The 23,841-nt window shown below is 45.4% G+C and overlaps 2 protein-coding genes across 2 annotated transcripts in view; one reads left to right on the forward strand and one right to left on the reverse strand.

Moving 5' to 3' along the window:
• Positions 1 to 9,232, reverse strand: part of LOC128324235 (uncharacterized) — a 29,192-nt gene extending 19,960 nt beyond the window's left edge. The window contains exon 1 of the mRNA XM_053248520.1: positions 9,157 to 9,232. The gene's annotated coding sequence lies outside the window, so the exon portion shown is untranslated. The remainder of the gene's footprint in view (positions 1 to 9,156) is intronic.
• A 51-nt stretch (positions 9,233 to 9,283) lies between these two features.
• Positions 9,284 to 23,841, forward strand: part of PLPPR5 (phospholipid phosphatase related 5) — a 241,699-nt gene continuing 227,141 nt past the window's right edge. Inside the window, exon 1 of the mRNA XM_053248523.1 lies at positions 9,284 to 9,369. The gene's annotated coding sequence lies outside the window, so the exon portion shown is untranslated. The remainder of the gene's footprint in view (positions 9,370 to 23,841) is intronic.

The following is a 23,841-nucleotide window of genomic DNA, read 5'->3' on the forward strand; positions in this document are numbered from 1 at the left end:
ACTCTTCCTCCAAGGAGCCCAGAGTACTACATACTTGAGTTTGTCTCTCACAACAACCCTGTGAAGTAGGTTAGGCTGAGAGAGAAGTGACTGGCCCAGAGTCACCCAGCTAGTATCATGGCTGAATGGGGATCTGAACTCGGGTCTCCCCGGTCCTAGTCCAGCACGCTAACCACTGTACACACTGGCTCTCTGGTACCTGATCTGCTGCACCAAATGCTGCCTTTCCCCATGTCACTGGTGGGGGCCAGGAACCTTTCAAAACTGCCCCTGCTGACCAGGGCTATCCATTTATAAATCTATAAATGGATTTGGTTTGTGAACTGGGCCAGGTTAGACTCCAACAAAATCAAAAACCTTATCGAGAAAAAATCAAAATCAAAAACAGGTTAAACGCCAACAAATTCAAAAACCTTTTAGAGAAAAAATGCATTCGTTATGCAGATCCAATTATACCAGTAATTATTAATCTGTGATTATTGAATAAGCATGTATTTTAATATGGGAGCTTCTACTGTCATGTTGACTTCGATATTTCATAACATTTGCAACATCAATTTTATTCTATAATTTAAAGATGCCATTTGAGGGAAGTGACTTTATTAATTTAAGAATAAACAAATCTGAGAACACTTAATGCTCTCATATTGTTGTTCACTACCTTTAACAATCTCAAAAGGAAGATATGATTTTCAATTCTTCATCTTCTATTTATTATTAATAAGATAATAATATTAACCCATTGTTTAGAATTTTTGCACTTCCTTTTTATATTTAGTGTTTATATAGGTTTTAAACCTCACAGTTTTTTGAAAACCTATTGAACTTTTAAATTTTTTTTACAAAGATTAATTATTTGCCATGTCAGGAAATATTACTGAACATAATTCAGCTTCCTGTTTGATCTCACCACATTTTAAAACAAGAGTGGAGAACTTGATCTCACCACCTGCCCTTTTTTCCATTGGCATCTCATTGCTGAAGACCCCATCTCTGGCCCAGTGGATTTAATAAGTCCTTTTCCCACCATGTGCTATGTCTAACTCTAACCCTAACCAGCCCAGAGACACGTGTTTTGGGTGGTATACAAATATGTTAAATAAAATAAAATAAAAAAGACCCCACCAAATTCTTAGTCAGAGAAAAGGAGGAGGGGCAATTTCCACAGTTTGACAGGGAGAAGTTTGAGAAATTGTAATGGATTTCTCAGCTCACTGGCAACCACAATTTTTTTCTCTCTCCAGAAGCCAGCATTGGAATTAAAGTACAGGCCAATTCAGACAAATTGTCAGAGCAACAGCCCATTGCATGTGGAGACGCTAGAGTATTATACTCTGGCCTCACCCTGCTGCCCTCACCCCAGGGCCATCAAAGTCAAGTGAGGCCAAGAAGTCACAAATGTGTCATTTAAAACATCTGGAATGACTCTCTCTCATGATAAATGCTTATCTGAATAGGCCTTTTTCTAAGTGAGCAGAAAGGGGGCATTTGGCATTTTCCAGGGGGCTGACATGCAAAACACTTAATGTTTTTGTCAGAGGCATCTTACCACTGGTTAGTGGTGATAGCAGGTGGGGTCCCCCCGCGTAACACACACACACCCATTATTTTATGCTGTGCCCATCTTTCTCTCCCTTCATCTCCCACTTATGCTGTGTAACTTAGCAGGTGGCACCAGAAGCAGTCTTGGAAGTCCCACACCTGGCAGTCAGTTCTGTCCACACCCACCATTCTTTCCCTTGCAAGTCCCCTGAGATTTATGCTTCATGATATAGCATCATTCCAGGGGCATTCTGGGAACAAAAGTGGCAGCCATACTTATGGGAAGAGGCCTAGTGCTTCTAATACTGCTTCTGACACCACCTGCAAAGGTGCAGCATAACTTGGGGAGTGGGGAAATGATGTTGCTGCTGCCTGCTACCAAAGCAAGCTGCCTCCCTTGAAACATTACAAGGATTTCTCACCCACTCCTGAAATTTATCCTGTTTTGTTTCTTCCCATTTGAGCCCGCTAATTTTTGTTGAAATTGCTTCTAGAATGTTCACATTGATTCTAGTCTAGCCCAGTCTTGGCAGTTTTGACTAGCAGTGCATCTCGAAGCCAGGTATCTGGGAAGATATTTCAGAAGGGTAATTGTGTTAGTTTGTGGTAGCACCACAACAAAGGGTCCTGCGGCAACCTGAAGACCAGTAAGTTGATGCTGATTGACATAAACTACTATAGGCTAAAAGCCACCTAATGGCACAGAGGGAAATACCTTCACTAGCAAGCCAGAGGTTGCCAGTTCAAATCCCCATTGGTATGTTTCCCAGACTCTGGGAAACACCTATATTGGGCAGCAGCGATATAGGAAGATGCTGAAAGGCATCATCTCATCTTGTGTGGGAGGAGGCAATAGTAAACCCCTCCTGTATTCTACCAAAGAAAAACCACAGGGCTCTGTGGTCACCAGGAGTTGACACCGACTTGACAGCACACTTTACTTTACTTTACTTTATTTTACTTTACTATAGGCTAAAGCGTGTCAGATGCAGGAAGCGGCTTAGGAGGTTGCTATCTATCTATATTTGGTATAAAATGGGGTGTTGGTGTTCAGTGTGAAATCGCCCCCCTCCCCCCAAGCATCCCAATGTATTTTTTTGACATTTTTTTCCTGTGGCTGTTTGCAACTATGAAGATCCTTAAGTCCCTCATTAAGGAGAAGGAAGTACATTTCTGCTGCATCCCCTCCTCCCCTTAAAGGATCAACAGAAACAGTTAGGGGAACTACCTTCTGTAGATAGGCTGTGAAGATACAAAGCTCTGCAGATCAGGCTGTGAAGATACAAAGTCTCTTTGGGTTTTTTAAAAAACAAAAAACAAAACAGTGGATAAAGACACAACAAATGCACATCATAGTAGCACATGTGATAGTGGATATTATAAAACAAGACCAGGTGCTTTAGGGTTCTACCAATTACAATCAAATCAAACTAAGAACCCTAAAAATATTAAATTGTCTAAGACAACTCAATATACAAACTATAATGTGAACATTTGTTAGGGTAAAAAAAATGTCAAGGTAAAAAAAAATTGCTATATAAATTCTTGTAAACCTGAATAACCAAAATAAAGACCCATATGGATATGTCCTTCCATATTTTTAGGGTTCTTGGTTTGGTTTGATTGTAGTGGATATTAGGCCTGTGAAAATTCAGATTGATTTTACCAAAATTAGAGGGGTCCGGAGAGTGTCTGAACCCGAACTTGGCCAGCCCAGTTCAGATTGGATTTCTCTGAAACTGTTCTAAAAAAACCCTGAGCTTTCCAGAGCGCCAAATGTCAGTAAGAGTCTGCTTCCCTCCCTGACCCCCAGCTATTGCAGCTGGAGGGGGGATCCATCTTCTGCCCTCTCTGCCCACCTGCCTGCCTGCCCGGGCATAAATCTAATTTATTATAAACAGTTTAAAAAGTTTTCAGCCCACTTTTCTCTCACAAGCAGCAGTTGTCAGCTGATTTCCAGGTTTCTCTTGTGACTTTCTAACATCATTTCCTCTTAGATTATCTATTGTTACCTCATTTCCCCGAAACACACTGTCGTGAGATAACTTTTCTTCCAGGTATCACAGTGAGTATCACAGTTAAGTTACATTCAAAAGCTTTCCCCAGCTTTGTCCAACTCCAATCCCGATCCTGACCCCAACCCCAAATTTTGAAAGGGTCCAAAGGACCCCGAACCAACATTTGTGGGATCAGAGCAGATCAAGTCGGACTAAATCCTGACTTTTCCATTTATGTACAGGCCTAGTGGATATGGATTAATCCTATACTGAGCACAGGTACATTCAGGATTCAGCCAAAATACTTCTCACTCATATCTCAAGAAGAATCATTAGGGGGAAGACAGAAAATAGTTTGAAAATATGGTGAGGGCATAAATTAATACAATTCCAGTTAAAACAAGACCCAGTTAAAGCCAGATATAGAGAAGCTTTAAAACCTGCTAGATAAAACAGCAAATAAAATCTAAAAAGTTGAGTCTTCAGGTGTTTGTTAAAACTCTGTGAGAGGGAACATAGCGAAGCTCTTCTGGAAGGGCATTCTAGAGTTGAGGGACCACAACTAACAAGGCCATGTCTCCAGTCCCCACAAATCAGATCTCAGTCAATGACATGGCTGGCAGATGCGGTCCAACAGATACCTCCGCCACAAACTGTCTAGGGCTTTAAAGGTTGTAACTAGCAATTGAATCTACTATGGAAATAAATGGATTTGATTGAGTGATTGATTGATTGAATTTCTATACTGCCTAATATAGCAATCTCTAGGCGGTGTACAGATTAAAACACAATATAAAATATAAAACATTTAAAATTCATAAAAACGGATAAAAATCACAATAGGTAAAAACACATTAAATTTCAAAATTTAAATTTCAGTTAAAAGCCTGGGAATGTTGCTGTTGCAGGATGGGTGTAATTCTTGTGAAGTGCCTAGCACCCATGAGCATCCTTGTGGCAGCATTCTAGATCAGCTTGTGGTGTGCATGCTGATGCTAATTTCCTTTGTTCTGCTAGCCTCTCCACCCAAGGAGGAGTTGCAGATCTAGGAAGCACTGGATTACAAAACATGCACAATCTCTTTGACCAGACATAACTGTGAAACAGAAAGGAGGTGTGTGCATACTATGAGCAACTATCATTCGAGCATCCTCTTTTCAACAAGCTGAAAGAAACCCTGTCATCTGGCTTCACTTTTACTTTCTGGCGTGAGAAAAGCCGTGCAAAATATTGCTTGGGTCCCAGTGTAATTCTGTCAGGTTCACTAATGCATCCTAACTCAGCAGCTTCATGCTCCAGTCTCCCTCAAATTCTCTAGGGCAAGGAGCTCTGGAAAACCTTTTCACTCAGATCACCTCTGGGGCACACATTATTTGCTGCCAGCTAACCTTACATCTGCAACAGCTCTCCCAAGGTGACCATCATGACTTGGGGTAATTGTGTGTCTAGGGAACCAGTAAGGGATTGGACATAGCTGACAACAGGATGCATACCTTGTGATCTTTGCTGTTTTCATTGGAATCCCCATGGCGGCAAAGCCACACACACACACCCCGCCCCCGACCATGGAGAGAATTCATCAATACAGGGCTTTTTATAACCCAAACAAGCTTCCATATAACTTGCTGGGGAACTATTTGGTGTCCTCTTTCTCTGGCCCTGCTACTAATAGAAATGTATGCTTCTGTTAATTCGACAGTATATCCCGCCCCCCACCCTGCCTTTCCTACTCCTTAAGGCCTCTGCTCAGTCATCAGTTCCACCTCAGGTGTGTGCATCCAGATGACTGATAATCCAATTACATATACCTCTGGCTATGAAAGTGCTACATGTCCTTATGCATTCAGATAGATAGATGTGCATGTGTGTGCTATTTGCTCACATCTGATAGTTACTTTTGAGCACAGCTGACCAACTGTAATTGGTAACCGTTCTGGTATTGTATGTACATGAAGAACTTACTTGTATTTAGGAATGTCATTTAGGAATGTCATTATAACTCATTTAAATTTATGCATAATTATTCAATCCCCCCCTTTGTTCCTTTGGATAAACTTGAAATGGTCCCTTCACACTAGTTTTAATAATATAGCTAGGATATGATAAACAATTGAATGCTCTGAAGGGTGGGCAGGGGAGGATTCTTGTTATAGGTGCAGAGTATCCTAGCTGAAGGGAGGGACATCCTGTTCACACAGGATGTTTGCAGAGGAGATAGTATAGGACTGCATACATGTGTAGATTTAAATAAGCGCCGAGTTGCTGTACTCTGGAAGCATGTTTGCCACACTGACAAATAAACGTATCCTTCTCTATGTACCAGCTTGGGAGAAACGGATTCTGCGGGTTTGTATCAAAGCTGGCTGCATAGCCCTAGTTGGCTGGTGACTGTGTAGTCATGATCCTTCATCCTCCTCCCCAGAGCAGTAATTGTGTTCTCCATGTTGTTTTCTCTTGGTGGAGAAAAGGTTTCCTCCTGCAATAAATAAATAAATTACATATCCACTCTGTGTGTGTGTGTGTGTGTGTATAAAACTGCTTATATATGTGGTGTCAAATGAACATTGCATTGAATAAAACAACACACAGAGTGTTTTTAAAGTGGATAGCCTGCCTGATGGGAGGAGCAAAACAGACAATTCAATCAGTATTCAAATCATCGATAGGGACACTTGCACAATGCCATGCAGGAGGAAACCTTTTCTCCACCAAGAGAATACGAATACGAATACGACAAATATTTATATACCGCTTATCAACAAAAGTTCTGAAAGCAGTTTACATAGATACAAACAAACAAACATGCTCCCTGTCCCTAAAGGGCTCACAATCTAAAAAAGAAAAAAGAGAGAAAACAACATGGAGATTGCTGTTCCTAGGTATGTTTTGGATGCCCCCTACACTTTAGGGCTGTGCAGTTGGATTGGTCCAACAGGCATGTCAGACCTGATGTGCCCTACATTGGGCACTATCGGAATGAATTCCACAGTGACAAGAAGGAGCTCTGACAGTTGGAACTCTGACAAAATTCCCTCCTGTCAATATAGAACTCTATCAGAGTTCCGACATGCCTGTCAGAATTCCACTGACCCTCCTCTTATTCCCCTCCCTTATCTGGATCTGAGATCAGCAGCACAATGCCCTCCTTGGAAGGCTGGAGCCCACTGCCTCATTAATTGCCTCTTGTCACCGCTTCTGCTTTAAAGGGCACATTTTTTCTTTAAGTTCTTTAGGAGTCCGGCTGGCGTGGTAGATTGTGGGATTCATAGTTTTTTGAATGGATGTATCCATGGCCAGTTCAGAACCTAAAGACCTTAAGGTCCAAGAAGTGCCTTTAAAAACAGAAGCCACAGCAAGGGGCAAGTGTGTGGTGTCCCCCCTTACACATGTGTGGGAGGGCAGGATGCCACCGTGCCTCAAGGAGGCGGTGGTAAGACCACTACTAAAAAAGCCCTCCCTTGATCCCTCCAACCTGGACAACTATAGACCGGTCTCTAACCTACCCTTTTTGGGCAAGGTGATAGAGCGTGTGGTGGCGTCCCAGCTGCAGAGGGTCTTGGATGATACGGATTATCTGGACACTTTTCAATCTGGCTTCCGCCCCGGGTATGGGACTGAGACTGCCTTGGTCGCTCTAGTGGATGACCTACGCCGGGAACTAGACAGGGGGAGTGCGTCCCTGTTGGTTCTGCTGGACCTCTCGGCGGCGTTCGATACCATCGACCATGGTATCCTTCTGGGCCGCCTCTCGAGTATGGGAATCGGAGGTACTGCGTTGCAGTGGTTCCAGTCCTTTCTTGGGGGGAGGGTCCAGAAGGTGGTGCTGGGGGACTACTGCTCAGCTCCATGGCCACTGGCCTGTGAGGTCCCGCAGGGTTCGGTCTTGTCCCTCATGCTGTTTAACATCTACATGAAACTGCTGGGAGAGGTCACCCGGGGACTTGGACTGAGTTGTCAGCAATATGCGGATGATACTCAGCTCTATCTCTCCTTGTCATCTGATCCTAGGGAGGCGGTGGATGTCCTGAATCAGGGGCTGGAGGCCGTGATGGGTTGGATGTAGGCTAATAAACTGAAGTTGAATCCAGACAAGACGGAGGTACTGTTGGTCAGTAGGAGAGCCAATCGGGATGAGGAGATTTTACCGGTTCTGGATGGGGTTGCACTTCCCTTGAAGGAGCAAGTACGCAGCTTGGGGGTACTACTGGACCCGGCTCTGCTTTTGGAATCTCAGGTGGAGGCAGTGGCCAAGGGTGCCTTTGCACAGCTTCGGCTAGTGCACCAGCTGCGTCCCTTTCTTGAGAAGGCAGATCTGGCCACGGTTACCCAGGCCTTAGTCACGTCATGGCTGGATTACTGTAACGTGCTCTATGTGGGGCTGCCCTTGAAGAATATCCGGAAACTGCAGCTAGTGCAAAACGTGGCAGCTAGGGTTTTGTCCAGAGCTGCCTGGTGGGAGCACATCACACCCATCCTGAAAGAGCTGCATTGGCTGCCAGTTCGTTTCTGGGTCCAATTCAAGGTGCTGGTTTTGACCTTTAATGCCCTTAATGGTTTGGGCCCGGGGTATCTGAGAGACCGCCTGCTCCCAAGGGTTGCTACCCACTTGACAAGGTCATCTGAGGGGGCACTGCTCCGGGTGCCTACAATGAAGGAGGCTCATCTGTCGTGCACTTGGGACAGGGCCTTCTCTGTTGCTGCCCCCAGACTTTAGAATGCTCTCCCAGTGGCCATTCGCTCCTCGGACTCCATCACAGTTTTTAGAAAGCTTCTTAAATCTTGGCTTTTTACCCAGGCTTTTACATGACTGTTTCTACTGCTGCTTCTATGTGTTTTTACTCATTCATAGTTTTTATGCTTGTATTTTATAGTTTTTAAATTAGATTTGTTTTATATTTTTAGCTTAATATTTTAATTGTCATTTTTATTGTATGTTTTTAACTTTTGTAAACCGCCTTGGGGTTGTTTTTAATGAAAGGCAGTTTATAAATTCAACAATAAAATAGAAAATAAATAAATAAAGGACATGCCCAGAATCCATTGCCATGACCTTGAGTGATGTTGGGGTGGGATCATTCAGTGTGGCCCTGATGATAACGTGTCTAGAGGGCAGGTGTGTAGAGGGCAGGTAATTGGGCCGGTTCAGATGAACATGACCCAATGTCATGTTCATCTGAACCAGCCCGATTCTTAGTTTTCAGTCAAAGCGCCAGCTCATTCTGGCAACCATTTCCAAAGTGATCTAGGAAAGATGTAAAACACATGTTCTCTTTCAACAACTTTTGGCTCAAAATGTATAGGCTACAGGGGCCAAAGATTCCCCCCGCTCCCCTTTCCTTGCTACTGGTGACTGTCCTCTTAGCGAAGCTTCTCCTGGCAGCCACTATTGTTTTTTACCCACAAGTCCCCTCATCATCGTATCATGAAGGGCCTCCAGCAGCCTCTAGGAGCACCCCTGGAAGCAGTGCTGCTAAGTCCATCCAGTTTTCATTCCCCCACAACCATAGGCGTAACTGGGGGGGGCCAGGGGGGGCACGTGCCCCGGGCGCCATACCAGTTCCTGCCACCCCCACCCCATTGCCCACCTGCCCAGCCCCAGGGCCCCTCAGCCACTTGCCTCCAGCTCCGGCTGATTGGCAAAGAGGCCTAGGATTGGCAAGGCTTGCAAACTGCAGAGCTCTTCTCTCCCCGCCTCTCAGCTGATCGGCGGGTGGGCGGGGCTTCCAGAGAGGCCTCCGAGTAGGCCCCAAGCAAGGAAGGAAGGAAGGAAGGAGGAAGCAGGCAGCAGATCCTCTGCCCAGACCAGACCATCCAGAACAGCTATTGCTAGGTAGGCTGTGAATTCCTTTTTGTGGTTACCCCCATATATAGGGATCTGCTTGCCATAGGGCTTTGATATGGGGGTGGGGTGGGGCGAGACTGAGAAGTCTCTGAATATTTAATTTAAAACAGACTGGAAAATGTGCTGGCTTTAAAAACAAAAACTATCTAAAAAGGCCTATAAGTGGCTTGTTTCATGTCAGAAAATTACAAACACTTCTGGAACAAGTATATTTTATTTATTTTCATTCATTCATAAATGCACTTATGTTCAAGTTGTTTTGCAATCCAGAAGGTCTGAGTGAGAACTGTGAAGCATGTGTTGTGATTTTATTTGATTTTATTTTATTTTTCTTGTGTGTGAACTGCTCCCCAATAACTTGCAGGGACTTCAGGGTCAATCTGGCCAACATGTGAATGCAGCACCTCTATTCCAGAGGAGATGTGTGTTAAAGGGCTTTAAAAGCCTGGTGTGAAAAGACTCCCGGAATCAAACTTTACTGAATTTGTTCAGAATTCTGAGCAAACAAACATAGGCTCACCCTGCATGGTTGAAAGTATCATTTGCTAATCTGCAGCAAGGGGTCCATTTTAATAATTAGCATTGCTAGTGTGTTCTAGGCATTAAAAGTAGCACAAATATATAGTACTCAATGTATATCACTATATACTGTGAAGTGTGCATGCGTGTATTCAGTGAAATGTATTTCCAGGTAGCATACTTATTTTGAAATAACAGACTTAAATCCTTGGGGGCCTGGGGTGTGTGGAGGCCCTGGACTTTGAGGGGCTGGGGGCCCATTTTGAAATCCTGTCTCTGGACCCATTCCAACCTTGCTATGCCCCTGGCGGAATAGTTACATATGTATTGATCACTACACATGGGTTTCTGCACAGCACCTGCACAGAAGAAACTTCCATGTAGAAAATGTGTCTCTTGTAAATTGACCCTGAATTTTCCATCCATGACTGGGATATCTGAGAGTTAGAGTCAATAATAAAAGAACAGCACACTGCTTGTGACAGGAAGGGGCAAATTACAATGATTTATTAGTCTGGCAGGGGCTGGTTTTGGCCCTGGCAGAACTTGGCTATCTGCTTCTGTTGCAAATTCCTCTGTCTAGTGTGGCAAACTAATGTATCCTCCTCCCTCTTGGTGTCAAAGTAAGCACTAGTGTGGTGAATGCACATATACCCCATCATGAGCCAACAGTCATCATAAGACAAAGGCTGGCAGGAATCATTCACTGGTTTATAGACACACACACACACCACCACCTTCTTCTTCCCCTATTTTGCTAGTGGCTATTTGGGCAGGTGATCCTCTAGGACAAAGTCATGTTTTTTAAAGAATGAGAGGAGACAGAGAAAATGACACTTGGAATCCTCACATAACTCCTGGCTGTTGTTCTAAGTCTTTTACAGAGATGGCTCTTGTTTTCAGGTTTTGATCAACAACCATGTCTAGATGGTACAGTGTTCCTTTTAACGGGGATTTCCAGATATTGCTGACTACAAGTCCCATCATTCCTGCTTGGACAGTGGCGCAATTTCAGTGCTTGCCCTAGGCGCCATTTTCCCTAGTTATGCCTCTGAATACCTGTCTTGTCTTTTCCATTTTGGGACACAAAACCTATTACTATGTTTAAAAGCATTTATTTTCTGGCCATGAGGACTGCAAACTTAGGCTGTTGGTGTGCAAGACATTTCTTTAAAATATATATTTCTAAAGAGCCTTGTAGCCTCATGTTTCCTTTTTCCTGTCCCAGTATACTTGCACGGATGCAGCCCACAACCCACATTTGACTATGGCTGTGACACATTTCCATAGTTCCGGGGGTGGTGGGGGGCGCGCAGCGGGGGGAGGGGGCGCAATTTCAGTGCTTGCCCCAGGCGCCGTTTTCCCTAGTTACGCCTCTGCCCACAACCCCCTTCGCTGCCTGTAAAATGCTGTGGCAAAATGGTGTGTGTATGATTTCAGTTCAGTATGATGGAAAATGGACCGTAATAAATATTTCTCTTGAGCAGTGAGATGCTGGAATGGGGAGTGTGTGTGTGTGTGCATCTGTAACCCCCTGATTGAAAGTTTAACATCTGCTGTACTCCTGCACCCATTTTTAAGGGGGGGGGAGGTTGAAAAGATGCAAAACCAATCACGTAATGTGATATTGGGAGTGACGCCCCATCATCATGATGCGTTGCTAGTTTAAATATGTGGTGCAGCTCAGGCCACTACTAACAGTGTGTTTGATGCGATTGTGCTACAGTTCTCTTAATTCAGGGTCTCTGCTTCTGTGCAACTGGACATGTTGTCATGGAGATTGGGGGTGGGGATCTGTGATGATTCTGCCTGCTGAGCTTTCCTGGACTTATTCTAAGCTTGGGAGTGGAGGGCTTTTGTTTATATAGCCGCCTGCAGGATTTATCTTATGTAAAAACTCAATGCTAAATTTCTGCTGATAGAATATCTGGTTTTTCTTTGCTTTTTTACTTGCTGCTCGATGTGAAAAGTGTGTGTTATGTGAGTGATAGATACGGGGGGGAGAGGTATTACAGCTAGTTCGTGCTTCTTTTTTTAAAACTGGGGCATCTGCTTTATCATGTTAGGTTCACCATATAGCAATGGCTAACTAACAACCTCCCCCCAACCCCTGGCATACACACACTTAAATGGGAACACATTGCTTTCTCCTTCTAGCAATAGTCTGCAAAAGGCTGCCACCTGATGGTTGCAGTAAGAAAGCGCTAGCATGATGGATTCCATGCTTACAGAATTCCTTCTGTCTGAGTTGCAAGGGATCCTTCTTTCTTTGTGCTTCATGCTGTTTTGGAAGCACAGGAGTGACAACATTACTAGAAGAAATATTTAGCTGGATAAACTACATTAAACGTGCAAACAAGGGTTTGCTTGTATTTTTTTACTGGTTCAGCAACTGCAATTCAAATTGCATTGTCTGACCGATGGGGGCAAACTGTGCATTGCATCATACTCATGAGAGGGAACATACACCACCACAACCACAGTCACCGCTGCTGCTGCTGGTGGTGCTGCTGCTACTAATACTACTACTTCCACTACCTCATACCAATATTTATATACTGCTTTTCAACAAAAGTTCTCAAAGCAGTTTACACGGAAAAATAATACATAAGATGTACATTCTGTAGAGAATTTTGCCTGCTGGCAAACCTCTCCAGAGCAGGGGTGACCATCCTGGGGCTCTACATAATTCTCAAGGAGTTGTAATCCAATATATTGTAGTTGGGGATGATGGGAGTTGTAGTCCCTCAGAAGCTGGAGAGCCTCCAACCTCTGCTCGAGAATATCGAGATATATGAAGAGGGTCTCGTCAAAAGGGCATGTATAGGACAGCTCTTTTTACAATGGCCCCATCAAACGACATCAAATGTTAGTTTTTGTTTTGGCTATCCTAGTCCTCCACCCCTTCTCTCCTGTAAGGAAAAAGCTACCAATATTGCTTCGAAAGATCAAATTTGTTTTTGAGAGGGACTAATCAAATAGAGTCACCTTAAGTGGTGCAGCGGGGAAATGCTTGACTAACAAACAGAAGGTTGTCAGTTCGAATTCCCACTGGTATGTTCCCCAGTCTATGGGAAACACCAATATTGGGCAGCAGCGATATAGGAAGATGCTGAAAGGCATCATCTCATACTGCACAGGAGGATGCAATGGTAAACCCCTCCTGTATTCTACCAAAAGACAACCACAGGGCTCTGTGGTAGCCAGGAGTCGAAATCGACTTGACGGCACACTTTACCTTACCTTTAATCAAAGGGAATATTTTTTCTCAGTTTCTCAGAGCTGCTATGGGGCAGGAGCAGTGCTGGATATTCTTGAGCTTCCGAGTTGTTGTTAATGCAGTATTATAATTAGCACTTTCCCTATATAAATACTGGGCATGACAACACTTAACATGGAATTAGAGGTTCACGTGACTTCTCTCATTCTCAGGAGTGTGTGCTCTCCCCTCCCATTCCCACACAAATGCCTACTGCCTTTGTAGGTTAGGTTATGCTAAGATTGGTGGCAATGGTGGGTTTCAAGCCAACCCACCAATCTCAGTATACATAACCTACAAAAGAAGTAGGCACTCATCTGGGGATGGGTGGTGGTGGACGTGTGCTCCTAGGACTAAGGGAGATCACAGAAACCTCAGGTTCTGCATTATTAATTAATTCATTTATTATTTATTTATTTATTCAATTTCTATTCCGCCCTTCCAAAAACGGCTCAGGGTCATTTACACAGAGAAATAATAAATAAATAAGATGGACCCCTGTCCCCAAAGGGCTCACAATCTAAAAAGAAACATAAGATAGACAGACAGTCAATGGAGGTACTGTGCTAGGGGTGGATAGGGCCAGTTACTCTCCCCCTGATAAATAAAGAGAATCACCACGTTAAAAGGTGCCTCTTTGCCAAGTTAGCAGGGATTAAGTGTGAATCTGCCAACTAATTGTTCAGACTCGTACATTATTTTAGCAATTCTTACAAAACCCTATAAGTTGACCCAGTATTATCACCATTCCCATATTAGTTTGTTTGTTTGTTTGTTACATTTATATCTCATTCTTCCTGAAAGGCACAGAGCAGCTTATAGCATTCTATATTATACTAGTGTTTTTTAGCCCGTTACAATAACGGGCACTAGCGTCCCCCCCCCCACCTCCCATTCCCTCCGTCTCTGGCCAGCGCCAGAGTTCTGCCTGGGAGTTCCCGCAGCCGCCGCCGAAGACTGCCCGCCCACCCTCCCAGCTGCCCGAATCCTCCTCAACCCCGGCCCTCGTCAGTCGGGCGATCAAAGACTATATTCTGAGAAGGAGAGAGGAGCTCACAAACAGAGCTCCTCTCTCTGCAAAGCCTCTGCCCTAACTGGCGCTTTGGGCGCAAAGGACGCCTGTTGCGTCCTTTGTGTCCATAGCGGCAGTTCAGGCAGAGGCTTTGCACAGAGAGGAGCTCTGTTTGCGAGCTCCTCTCTCCTTCTCAGAATATAGTCTTTGATCGCCCGACTGACGCGGGCCTAACATGGTGAGGAGGACTCGGGCAGCTGGGCGGGCGGGCGGGCGGGCGGCAGCGCGGCCGTGGCGGCAATTATTTGGGGCGATTTGGCCCTTAATCATGTGGGGGGGCGGGTGAGGAGGACTCGGGCAGCTGGGAGGGCGGGCGGCCGGCGGTGGCGGCGGTGGCGGCAATTGTTTGGGATGATTTGGCCAACATGGCCTCCCGTGTCTGGGCGGCTGTATCTTTCTCGGCGGTTCTGGGCATGCGCTCTGCGCATGCCCAGAACTGCCAAGAAAGTCACGGGCAGCACGGGATCACACTTAAGGGTTTTATTATAGAGGATACCCTCCATATTAGAGATGAAGATAAGGCTGTAGCCAGGGTGGGGTCTGTGATGAGTGTACCACCTCAACAAGGATCTTTGAGGAAAACTGATTTTTTAGTGTATGACATGACAGCATCCATTTAGAGAATGATAAGGTTTTTTAGGAACAGGAATAACTGAGAGAATCTAAATTGCCATGCACACGGGATAGGGCCTTCTCTGTTGTTGCCCCCAGGCTCTGGAATGCTCTCCCAGAGAATGGGGCTATTCTTACGATCACAAAAATCGGGCTAGGAAAATCCTAGTCCGATTTTTGTGATCGTAAGAAGCACCGGGCTCACAGCCGAGCCCGGTGGTTCTGGAGCGCTAACCCGCTCCTGTAGCCCACCCCTTAGCCCGGGTTTGCAGAGCGAGCGCTCCGCAAACCTGGGCTATCTGCTCATGAGCAGCCGTGGCACGGCTCCGCACCTACTCGCGAGTAGACCCCCAGCTGGGGGGCTTAAAAGCAGCCTACTGGCTCGGGGGGGCATACTGGGGCTTGAGGGGGCCGCGTGGCCCCCCCGCTCCCCCCACCCCCTGCCGGCTCTGTCACAGAGCCGGCAATCATGCGGGCGGCCAATCCGGCCTCCCAGGGCTCCCTGCCCACTCGTGAGCGGGGAGAGCGGGCTTAGCCCGCTCTTCCCACTCACCCATACAAACCGGATCTCACTGATCGTGAGAACCTGTCCAATGTCTGTTCCTTGACATCTGTGGCTGCTTTTAAAAAACAATTAAAGATCTTTTTATTTGTTCAAGCTTTTACCCCTTAGGGGTCACCAGGTGTCTCAGCTCTCCTGCTCCTGTTTTCTTTTTTAATGGGTTGTGGGTTTTTTTGGTGTTTTATGGTGTCTACTGTTTAACTGTAAACAGTATTATTTATTTATTTATTTATTATCTTATTTATTTATTATCTCTCTGTATAAACCGCCCTGAGCCATTTTTGGAAGGGTGGTATAGAAATCGAATTAATAATAATAATAATAATAATAATGACAACAACAACAACAACATATTTTGAGGTTTTATTTATTTATTTATTATTTATTTGATTTATATACCGATGATTTTAAATGATTTTTATTGAATTTAATTGAATTTTAACTTTTGTAAACTGCCTTGGGATGCTTTATGAAAATGTGGCATTAAAAACTGAACAATAAACAAATAAATAAATTGCAGCTAAAAAATTAAAAAATGCACGTGGCAGGAAGTGTTCCATCCCAAAGTGCATGAATATATTGCCCACTCTACCCAACTGATCTGCTCACTCAAGATTTCACCTGGTTCAGGGTGGACTTTTCAAGCTCACATGCTTGATTAGGTTAGGCCATGCAGAGGCCCACTGGGCATGTGCAGTGGCCTCCAAATTGGTCACTGCGATTGAGGGAAGGCAGAAGAACGCCTGAACAGTGCATAACAGAGGCTGGCACGGGGAGGGGGAACCTCTGCAGACACACAGACACAGCCTTGGAGAAGCCCCTCAGAGTGGGTAAGTGAATTTTTTAAAAAAATCATGAATCCCCCCACCCCAGACCAAACCAAACAATGGGGGGAGGTTTCTGAGGGGGACAAAACTGAATTGGCACGGTCCAATCCAGTCTCAAACCAAACCAGGCCAGCCAGTTTCATGCACACCTCTAACTAAAACCACTTGTAAGAATATGAAATGTATTAAGAAATAAGGGTTGCATGCAGAATAAGGAACTGGGGGAAATAGGGGGAGTGGGGGAGTAAAACAAAGCCACACAGGAATTCAAAAGAAAATGCAAAAACTTTAACTAGCACTGAGTTTTAGTCCCCCTTGTCTGAGAGAGTATTAATCTCTACAGGTTCTCTCTTTGAACACCCATTAGCAGAAGGAAAATGGTGAATCCAGGCCAGTCTGTTGCCCTCTGTTTTTATAGCCTTTATGGCGGGGGAAGGCTGTGCTCTTCTTCCCAGGATAGACAGCTCTTGGATCCAATGAGAAGGCCTGGTGCATCTCTGATGTCACACTGGTTTGGGGCCAATCTGTATTTGAGATTTTCCTTCCAAGCATGATGTTCCTCCTCCTTAATGCACATAAACTGACATGGCTAAAGGTCAGAGCCGGATTAACCTAGTAGCAAACGTAGCATTTGCTACGGGCCCCGCATTTTTGAGGGCCCCACACTAAATGTTTGCAAGCTTTTCTCCTATTCCTATAACCTCCTCTCCTGTCTAGAGATCTCTCCTCCTCTCTGCTTCTGCAATCCACCCTAGGCAGGAAAAGAGCCGTTGCGGTCTTCGTGTTCACTGGTCACCCAGCCCTCACAGCTTCACTCATTCCTGTTGAAGGGAAAGTTCGCTTTTCTGCCCAGGCAGTGCTCCAAATGACGAAAAGCCGGGGCTTGCAGCAGCCCGAAGGAAATAGCCTGTCCATTGGCTCTTGGAAATTTCTTGTCATGCTTACTTTAGGGCCCCTTTATAACATATGCTACAGGCCCTGCACTAGCTTAATCCTGCCCTGCTAAAGGTGGGTCTGGTTTGAGCTGGTTTCCTATTGTGGAAAAGGGTTTAGATGGCTCTGTCCCTTAGATGACAAAAGAAAGAGATTGGACTTGTTCGGTAACAAAAGGGAGGAATATTCCCCATTCAGGTCACTCAGAGTGGAGTGGGAGTAATAGGAATTCTTGAGCAAAGATGGAGATCCGTGTTTAATCACAGCGGGATATTGGAGCAACAGGGAGTGCCTTTCATTACTTCCTGATACTCCAGTAGCCCCATCCTCTGCCATTTGCACAGAATAGGAATAGGGAAGTGGCATGGAGGGAGAAAATGGGGTGAGCAGGGTTGAAGGAGGGTTGGCAGCGGTCCCAAATCTGCTGCCTGCACTAAACCACTGCCTAAGGGCAACTCTCTCAGCCTGACTCATTAGCAAACTGCCCCAGCCCAGGAAAAGAACAGAAACAGAAACTGCCTTGAGATTGTTTTTAATGAAAGGTGGTATATAAACTTAACAATAAATAAAAGTTAAAAAAAAAACAACAACAACACTGTGTACATTCCAATCAGCTGGGCACCTGGGCTTTATCCAAGCCAGGTCTTCAAGCACCACTTTAAGCAGAGCACCACTTGCTAAGTTGTCCCTAATTTGTCCTTGAATGTGTGCACACTGACATCATGCCTTTTCTTTGTGGCTGGGCCCCAGCCAGTTTAAAAATAAAAGGTTTCCAATTGTTCAGCGAGTCCTTTTCTTCACAACCAAAACATTGGTTTCCTTGGGTGGTTAGACAGGAAGCAGTATCTAACAGGATAGCATGGCATAAGAAATTTAATTAAACCAAGTAAAAAGTCACCCACGGAGAAGTCTGCCTGCTGCATGTTTCATTTGCTTCCATCCAGTAAGCCTCTGCAGGAAGTGGCAATTATGCTGCTCTCTCCGTCAGGGGTGATAGGATCATCCCATCATTCCAGATGTGGGGATGCAGCTGAACTGTGGTAAACGAGGCTGTTCTTACAAGCAGTAGGAACCGGGCGAAGGGAGCCCAGCCCAGTTCCTGGTGCTCGTGTGCTGCAGTGGGAGCCGTGCGGGTCCTGGCAGCAAACCTCCCTAAGTGGCCCCACCCATTAACAAGGTTAGTGGAGGGAGTGCTCTGCTAACCCCATTTTTTGATTGTTAGACTCACGAGGAGACCCCTGACTGGGAGGCTCCAACAAGCCTCCCAGCCTCAGGGGTCTCCCCAGAATCATCCTGGGACTTCTGGGGGCCAGGTGGCCTCCAATCCTTGCTGTCCCTATTGGCTCCGTGGAGGAGCCAGTAATCATGTGGGTGGCTGATCCATCCACCAGGGAGGGCTTGATACTCGTGTGCGGGAGAGCAGGCTTGGCCCTCTCCCTGCCAAACCCCATCCAGCTCTCCACATTGCTCGTGTGGAGAGCCTCAATATGTGGTATATTATTAGTAGTAGTACTAGTAGGAACATAGGACATAGGAAACTGCCATATACTGAGTCAGACCATTGGTCTATCTAGCTCAGTATTGTCTTCACAGACTGGCAGCGGCTTCTCCAAGGTTGCAGGCAGGAATCTCTCTCAGCCCTATCTTGGAGAAGCCAGGGAGGTAACTTGGAACCTTCTGCTCTTCCCAGAGCGGCTCCATCCCCTGAGGGGAATATCTTGCAGTGCTCACACTTCTAGTCTCTCATTCAGATGCAACCAGGGCAGACCCTCCTTAGCTATGGGGACAAGTCATGCTTGCTACCACAAGACCAGCTCTCCCTCAGAGGTGTGCCCAACAAAGTGACTCTGACAATAACACAGGGAATAGGCTTCTCCGAGGGCAAATTGCTCTTATTTATACACATTCTGAAAGTAAAACTTACTGTGTATAAACGGCTCCACATGTAGGGAAATGGCTGACATCCTCTGAGTATGATGAGCATTGCACTCAACATAATAAGCCACATGCCAGGATCTTGTGCACAATTTGGGAACCTGCCCATCAGGAAGCCTTTTGTATTAGTGGACCCTCTCTGATGATTAACAATTTTCAGTTCCTTGCCTATATAGTTAAGCCTCTGGATTTTTCAGGGGTCTTTGTAATATTATGTTAACTTAAGATTGGTAATAACGAAGAGCCTAATTTTCTACAGCTACAAGGACATATATTTAGAAACTGGGAGAACTCTAGGAAGTGGCCTTACAGAGCCACAGCAAGTCATAAATCCTTATTCCACAGAGAGCTTAATGTGCTGTTAATGGCTGCTCATTTCTACCACATGATTTCTCTTTTCCAATTCTTCCAAACAGATGTAAGCAGATGGCGATAACACACACATGCCTGCTTTTCATTTCCAGAGCCCCCTTGTGGAGAAGTGTGTCCTCCCACCCACAAGCACAGAAATACCGCAGGCAGATAGAAATGTGAGCCAGCTGCATCCGAAGGGATGCAGAGAGAAACAATGAGATGTGACAGCATTACAGGCTTGGGTGGTGGAACACGGATGTCGCCTTCATACAGCAAGGAACGAGGAAAGTGCGAAGCTGTTCGGCACATGTCAAGATCACAACAGGATGTATCTTTCAGTGTAAACTCATTAGAGAACAATCAACCCAAATAAACGCATTTTTGTATTCCACTGATGAAGCACATGTTTAAGTCTGTGTGCCATTCAAATGAGTGGGACTTAAAAGTGTCTGGTTTTGGCTGCATTGTACTCTTTGTTCAGTTAAACAAATGCATAGCATAGAAGCCTACAAAAACAGCAGTTCTCACCAGTTCACCTATAGTAAAATAAAGCAGAACAGTAAGAATACAATACGACAAATATTTATATACCACTTTTCAACAAAAATTCCCAAAGTGATTTACATAGATAGAAATAATTTTTTTAAAAAATGGCTCCCTGTCCCCAAAGGGCTAACAATCTAAAAAAGAAACAGGAGATAGACACCAGCAACAGCCACTGGAGGGTTGCTGTGCTGGGGATGGATAGGACCAGTTGCTCTCCTCCTTTTCAATAAAGAGCATCACCATTTTAAAAAGGTGCCTCTTTGCTCAGTTGGCAGGGGACAAGCAGAAAGCAACAAGGGTGGCTCCAGAGGAGGGGCAAGGGGGACAAGCGCTCCAGACAAATAGTCCCCCCCCAATTCTATTGCAGAAATCTAATATGTGGAGCACAGTTCACCCAACCATAAATGCACTCTACCCCTTCTGTGCCCCCTCTCAGTCCCCCCCCCCCCAGTGCCACCACTGGATAGCAACTAAAACCCATTAGCAAGGTGCTGGAATATCTGGGTGAATTTTTCTTTAAAGTCTCCACATGCCTCTGAAAAGATCAAAGCTGGTGTCAGGCGAGCTTCTCAGGGGAGAGCACTGTGGCACTGATGTGGCACCACAACCAAGAAGACTTTCCCCAGGCACCTAATCTGAGGGGCAAGTTAACCCAGAAGAGGGCTGTTGCTAAAGAACACAAGGTCAAGGCAGGCCCAGGTTGTGGCCAAGGTAGGGATGTGTACAGAACCAGGCAGAGGTGGCTTGAGGGGGTGGGGGGGTGCCACTTAAAGCCGCTTTAAGGGCTGCTTTCCCCCCACTGGTGCTCATTTTCCGTAAAAGCCTTTGGGGTAGCAGTGCACCTCCCTACCACCCCTTCCCCCTCTTCGGCTGGAGGGGACATGCACATGCGCACCCAGTACTTCCGACCACTTCCGGCCAAAGAGGGGGAAGGGGTGTCAGGGAAGTACACTGCCGCCTTGAAGGCTTTTACAGAAAATGAATGCTGGCAGGGGAAAAGTGGGGAGAAGGGTAAGCGCACGCCCCCCACCCTTAAAGTGGCCCTCCCAGCTTCGAACTTCAAACCCACCCACCCCCAGTGTTCAAACCTGTTCAGAGGCCCATAAAAGGGCCTCCAAACAGGTTCATGCACACCCCTAGGCCAAGGCAGCCAAATACTGAGACAGGCCACTATGGGATAATCCAGCTTGGGCCTCAGTGGACAAGACACAGGGGGTCAGAAGCTCAGTACTGGAGAAAGCAAAACAGTCTGTGTTGCTACTCAGGAGAGACCAGGGTTTTGTAAGGCCTGATGTGTCCTCATTGGGCCAAAGAGGGTCAGCTGACCACATCCAGATTAGGGGCCAGCTGACTCTGCTCAGGCTAGAACTGCAGCCTAGAGGTTTTCAAGTCTGGGCCCTCACTGTATCCCCAGCCACAATGAGCTTAGTCATTGTGACTGGAGGTGATGGGCATTGTGATCCAACAAAGTCTGCGGACCCATATTATCTATTATATTAATTCTCATAGACGTGCCTCTGTGGGGATGCGTCCCGGCAACCCAGCAGATTGGCTGGGCGGTGGAGGCGCCAGATTGGCTGGGCAGCGGTTGGCCGGGTAGGGAAGTCGCCGCTTGGAGAGGGAAGGGAAGGAAGGAAAGCGGACAAGTGGAGAGGAGAACTGAACGGACTGGGGCAGAAGGGAGTGGGGAAGCTGAGGGGAGAGAAAGCGGGGGAGCCTGGCTGGGCAGAGACAAACAGCTGGCCGCTTCGGAAGATGGAGCTGGCTGAACGCTTGGCGGCCCGACACCAGGGACTGGAGGAAGGAGGTGGCGGCAACGACCAGCAGGGGAAACACAAGCAGGCTAAAAAGCGGTGGTGGGGGTGGGGAGCACGAATGAGAGAGAGAAAAAGAGAGAGGAAGAGGGGAAAATGGAGGAGGGAGCAAGCTGGGGCAGAAGGCTGGTGGGGAAGGGACTGGGGCAGAGGGCTTGGGGGGAGGGGAGTAGGGCAGAAGGTGGGGGGAGTGTACTGCCGCACAGATGCTCTGTGCGGGATCAGCTAGTCTTAATGATAAAGGGATGTTTAGTATTTATCCATTTTATTTTATTTTATTTTATTTTATTTTATCATCAATGCGGTAATCTCTTTTTAAAGTCAGAATCTTTTTTTTTTAAGTCTGGGGACTCAAGTCTGAGAACTCTTGGTGTAGAACAGGGCAGAACAGCTTTGGTCCTCCTGCAGATGTTGGACCAGAACTCCCATAATCCCTCACTATTGGCCACCGTGACTGGGGATGATGGGAGTTGTAGTCCAACAACAGCTGGAGGGCCAATGTTGTGCAGCCCTCGTGTGGAATAAATACTGGAAATGGCCTTTCTTTTAAACAAACAAACAAACAAACAAATCTGACATGACTTTCTTTCCTGTGGCACAACTGCAATAAGCACTGTATTGTAAATAAGAAGTTGAAGCATTCCACAGCTTCCATTGAAATACATTCAAGCAGGGTTTGTATTGACTTGAACAACATTGCCAACTTGGGAGGAAAGACCACCGCAAGGCAATGGATGAACTGTAAGCACAAACGCCAATACTCGGCAAGTAGGTTTACATTTCCCCTAAATACATTTACAGCTTTTCCTAGTCATGCACAGGATAAGTCTGAACGCACAAAATATTCATGAGCACTGACAGCGGAAATCTGTCGCATTACAAACGTTCCATTAAATTCACGATGGAGACAGATTTTGCTCTGTAAGTGAACTTTATATACATTTGCAGAAAGCACAACTCTTGATTTACTCTGCCTACAGAATGGCAGAGCAAAGATTTTGCTGCCGATCAACATCTGGCCTTTGGAAGAAATCCCAGCTCTCTGTAATTAGGCTCATTATTGGATCTTAATATTTTTAATGAGACAGCACTGATGGTTCAGAAAGGATGCTGAACTGAAGGATCTGTCCACTCTTTGATTCACTCTTGAAGTGAATGAGACTAAATAAGATTAAATACAAGTCCTTCACATTATCTGGATTGAGCTGACATCACTGATTATACCACTACAAGATTAGGCATTCATGATACTTTTCAGAAATATTATATGGATCAAGTGAATATATGAACCTGCCTTCTACTAAGTCAGATCGTTGGCCCACCTAGGGCAGTATTGTCTACACTGATTGGCTGTGGGCAGCTCTCCAGGCAGAAATCTTTTCTAGCCATACTAGGAGATTCCAGGGAATGAGATTAAACCTGGGAACTTCTACATGCAAAGAAGTGCTCTGCTACAATCACTCCCTTGTAAATAGAGATCCACAGTTTTTTGTTTACTTCAGTGTATTTCTGTGAGGCCTTTTCCTACTTTGATCTAAATAGCAAAATGATTGTGGGAGGATGCAAAAACTTTGCTAACAGCCAAGCCACATGTGCGACTGAGATATATATGATACGTATAGGATCTCTGTACAGTTTGTTTGTTTGTTTGTTTGTTTATTTATTACATTTGTAGACTGCCCTATACAAAAAAGTCCACAATCTACAAACCATTAAAACATCATCATGACTAAAACAATTTAAAATACAATAAAAACCTCTAAAAAAACAAAGCTTTAAAACTATAAACTAAAAGCCTGACTAAACCGATATGTCTTCAGGTCCTTCTTAAGAACATTCAGAGAAGGGGAAATTCTAATTCATTAGGAAGTGTGTTTCAGAGCCCTGGGCAACTCTAGAAACTCCCCAGATGATCTTAATAGGCGATGAGCATCCTACGAAAACATCCTATAAAACATACAGAAAGGAGATATTCCTTTTCTCCTGACAGATAAGTAGTGTGAGTAAAGTGTTGAAGAAATAAAAAT

Source organism: Hemicordylus capensis, chromosome 4, assembly GCF_027244095.1.
Source record: "Hemicordylus capensis ecotype Gifberg chromosome 4, rHemCap1.1.pri, whole genome shotgun sequence".
Classification (NCBI taxonomy): Eukaryota; Metazoa; Chordata; class Lepidosauria; order Squamata; family Cordylidae; genus Hemicordylus; species Hemicordylus capensis.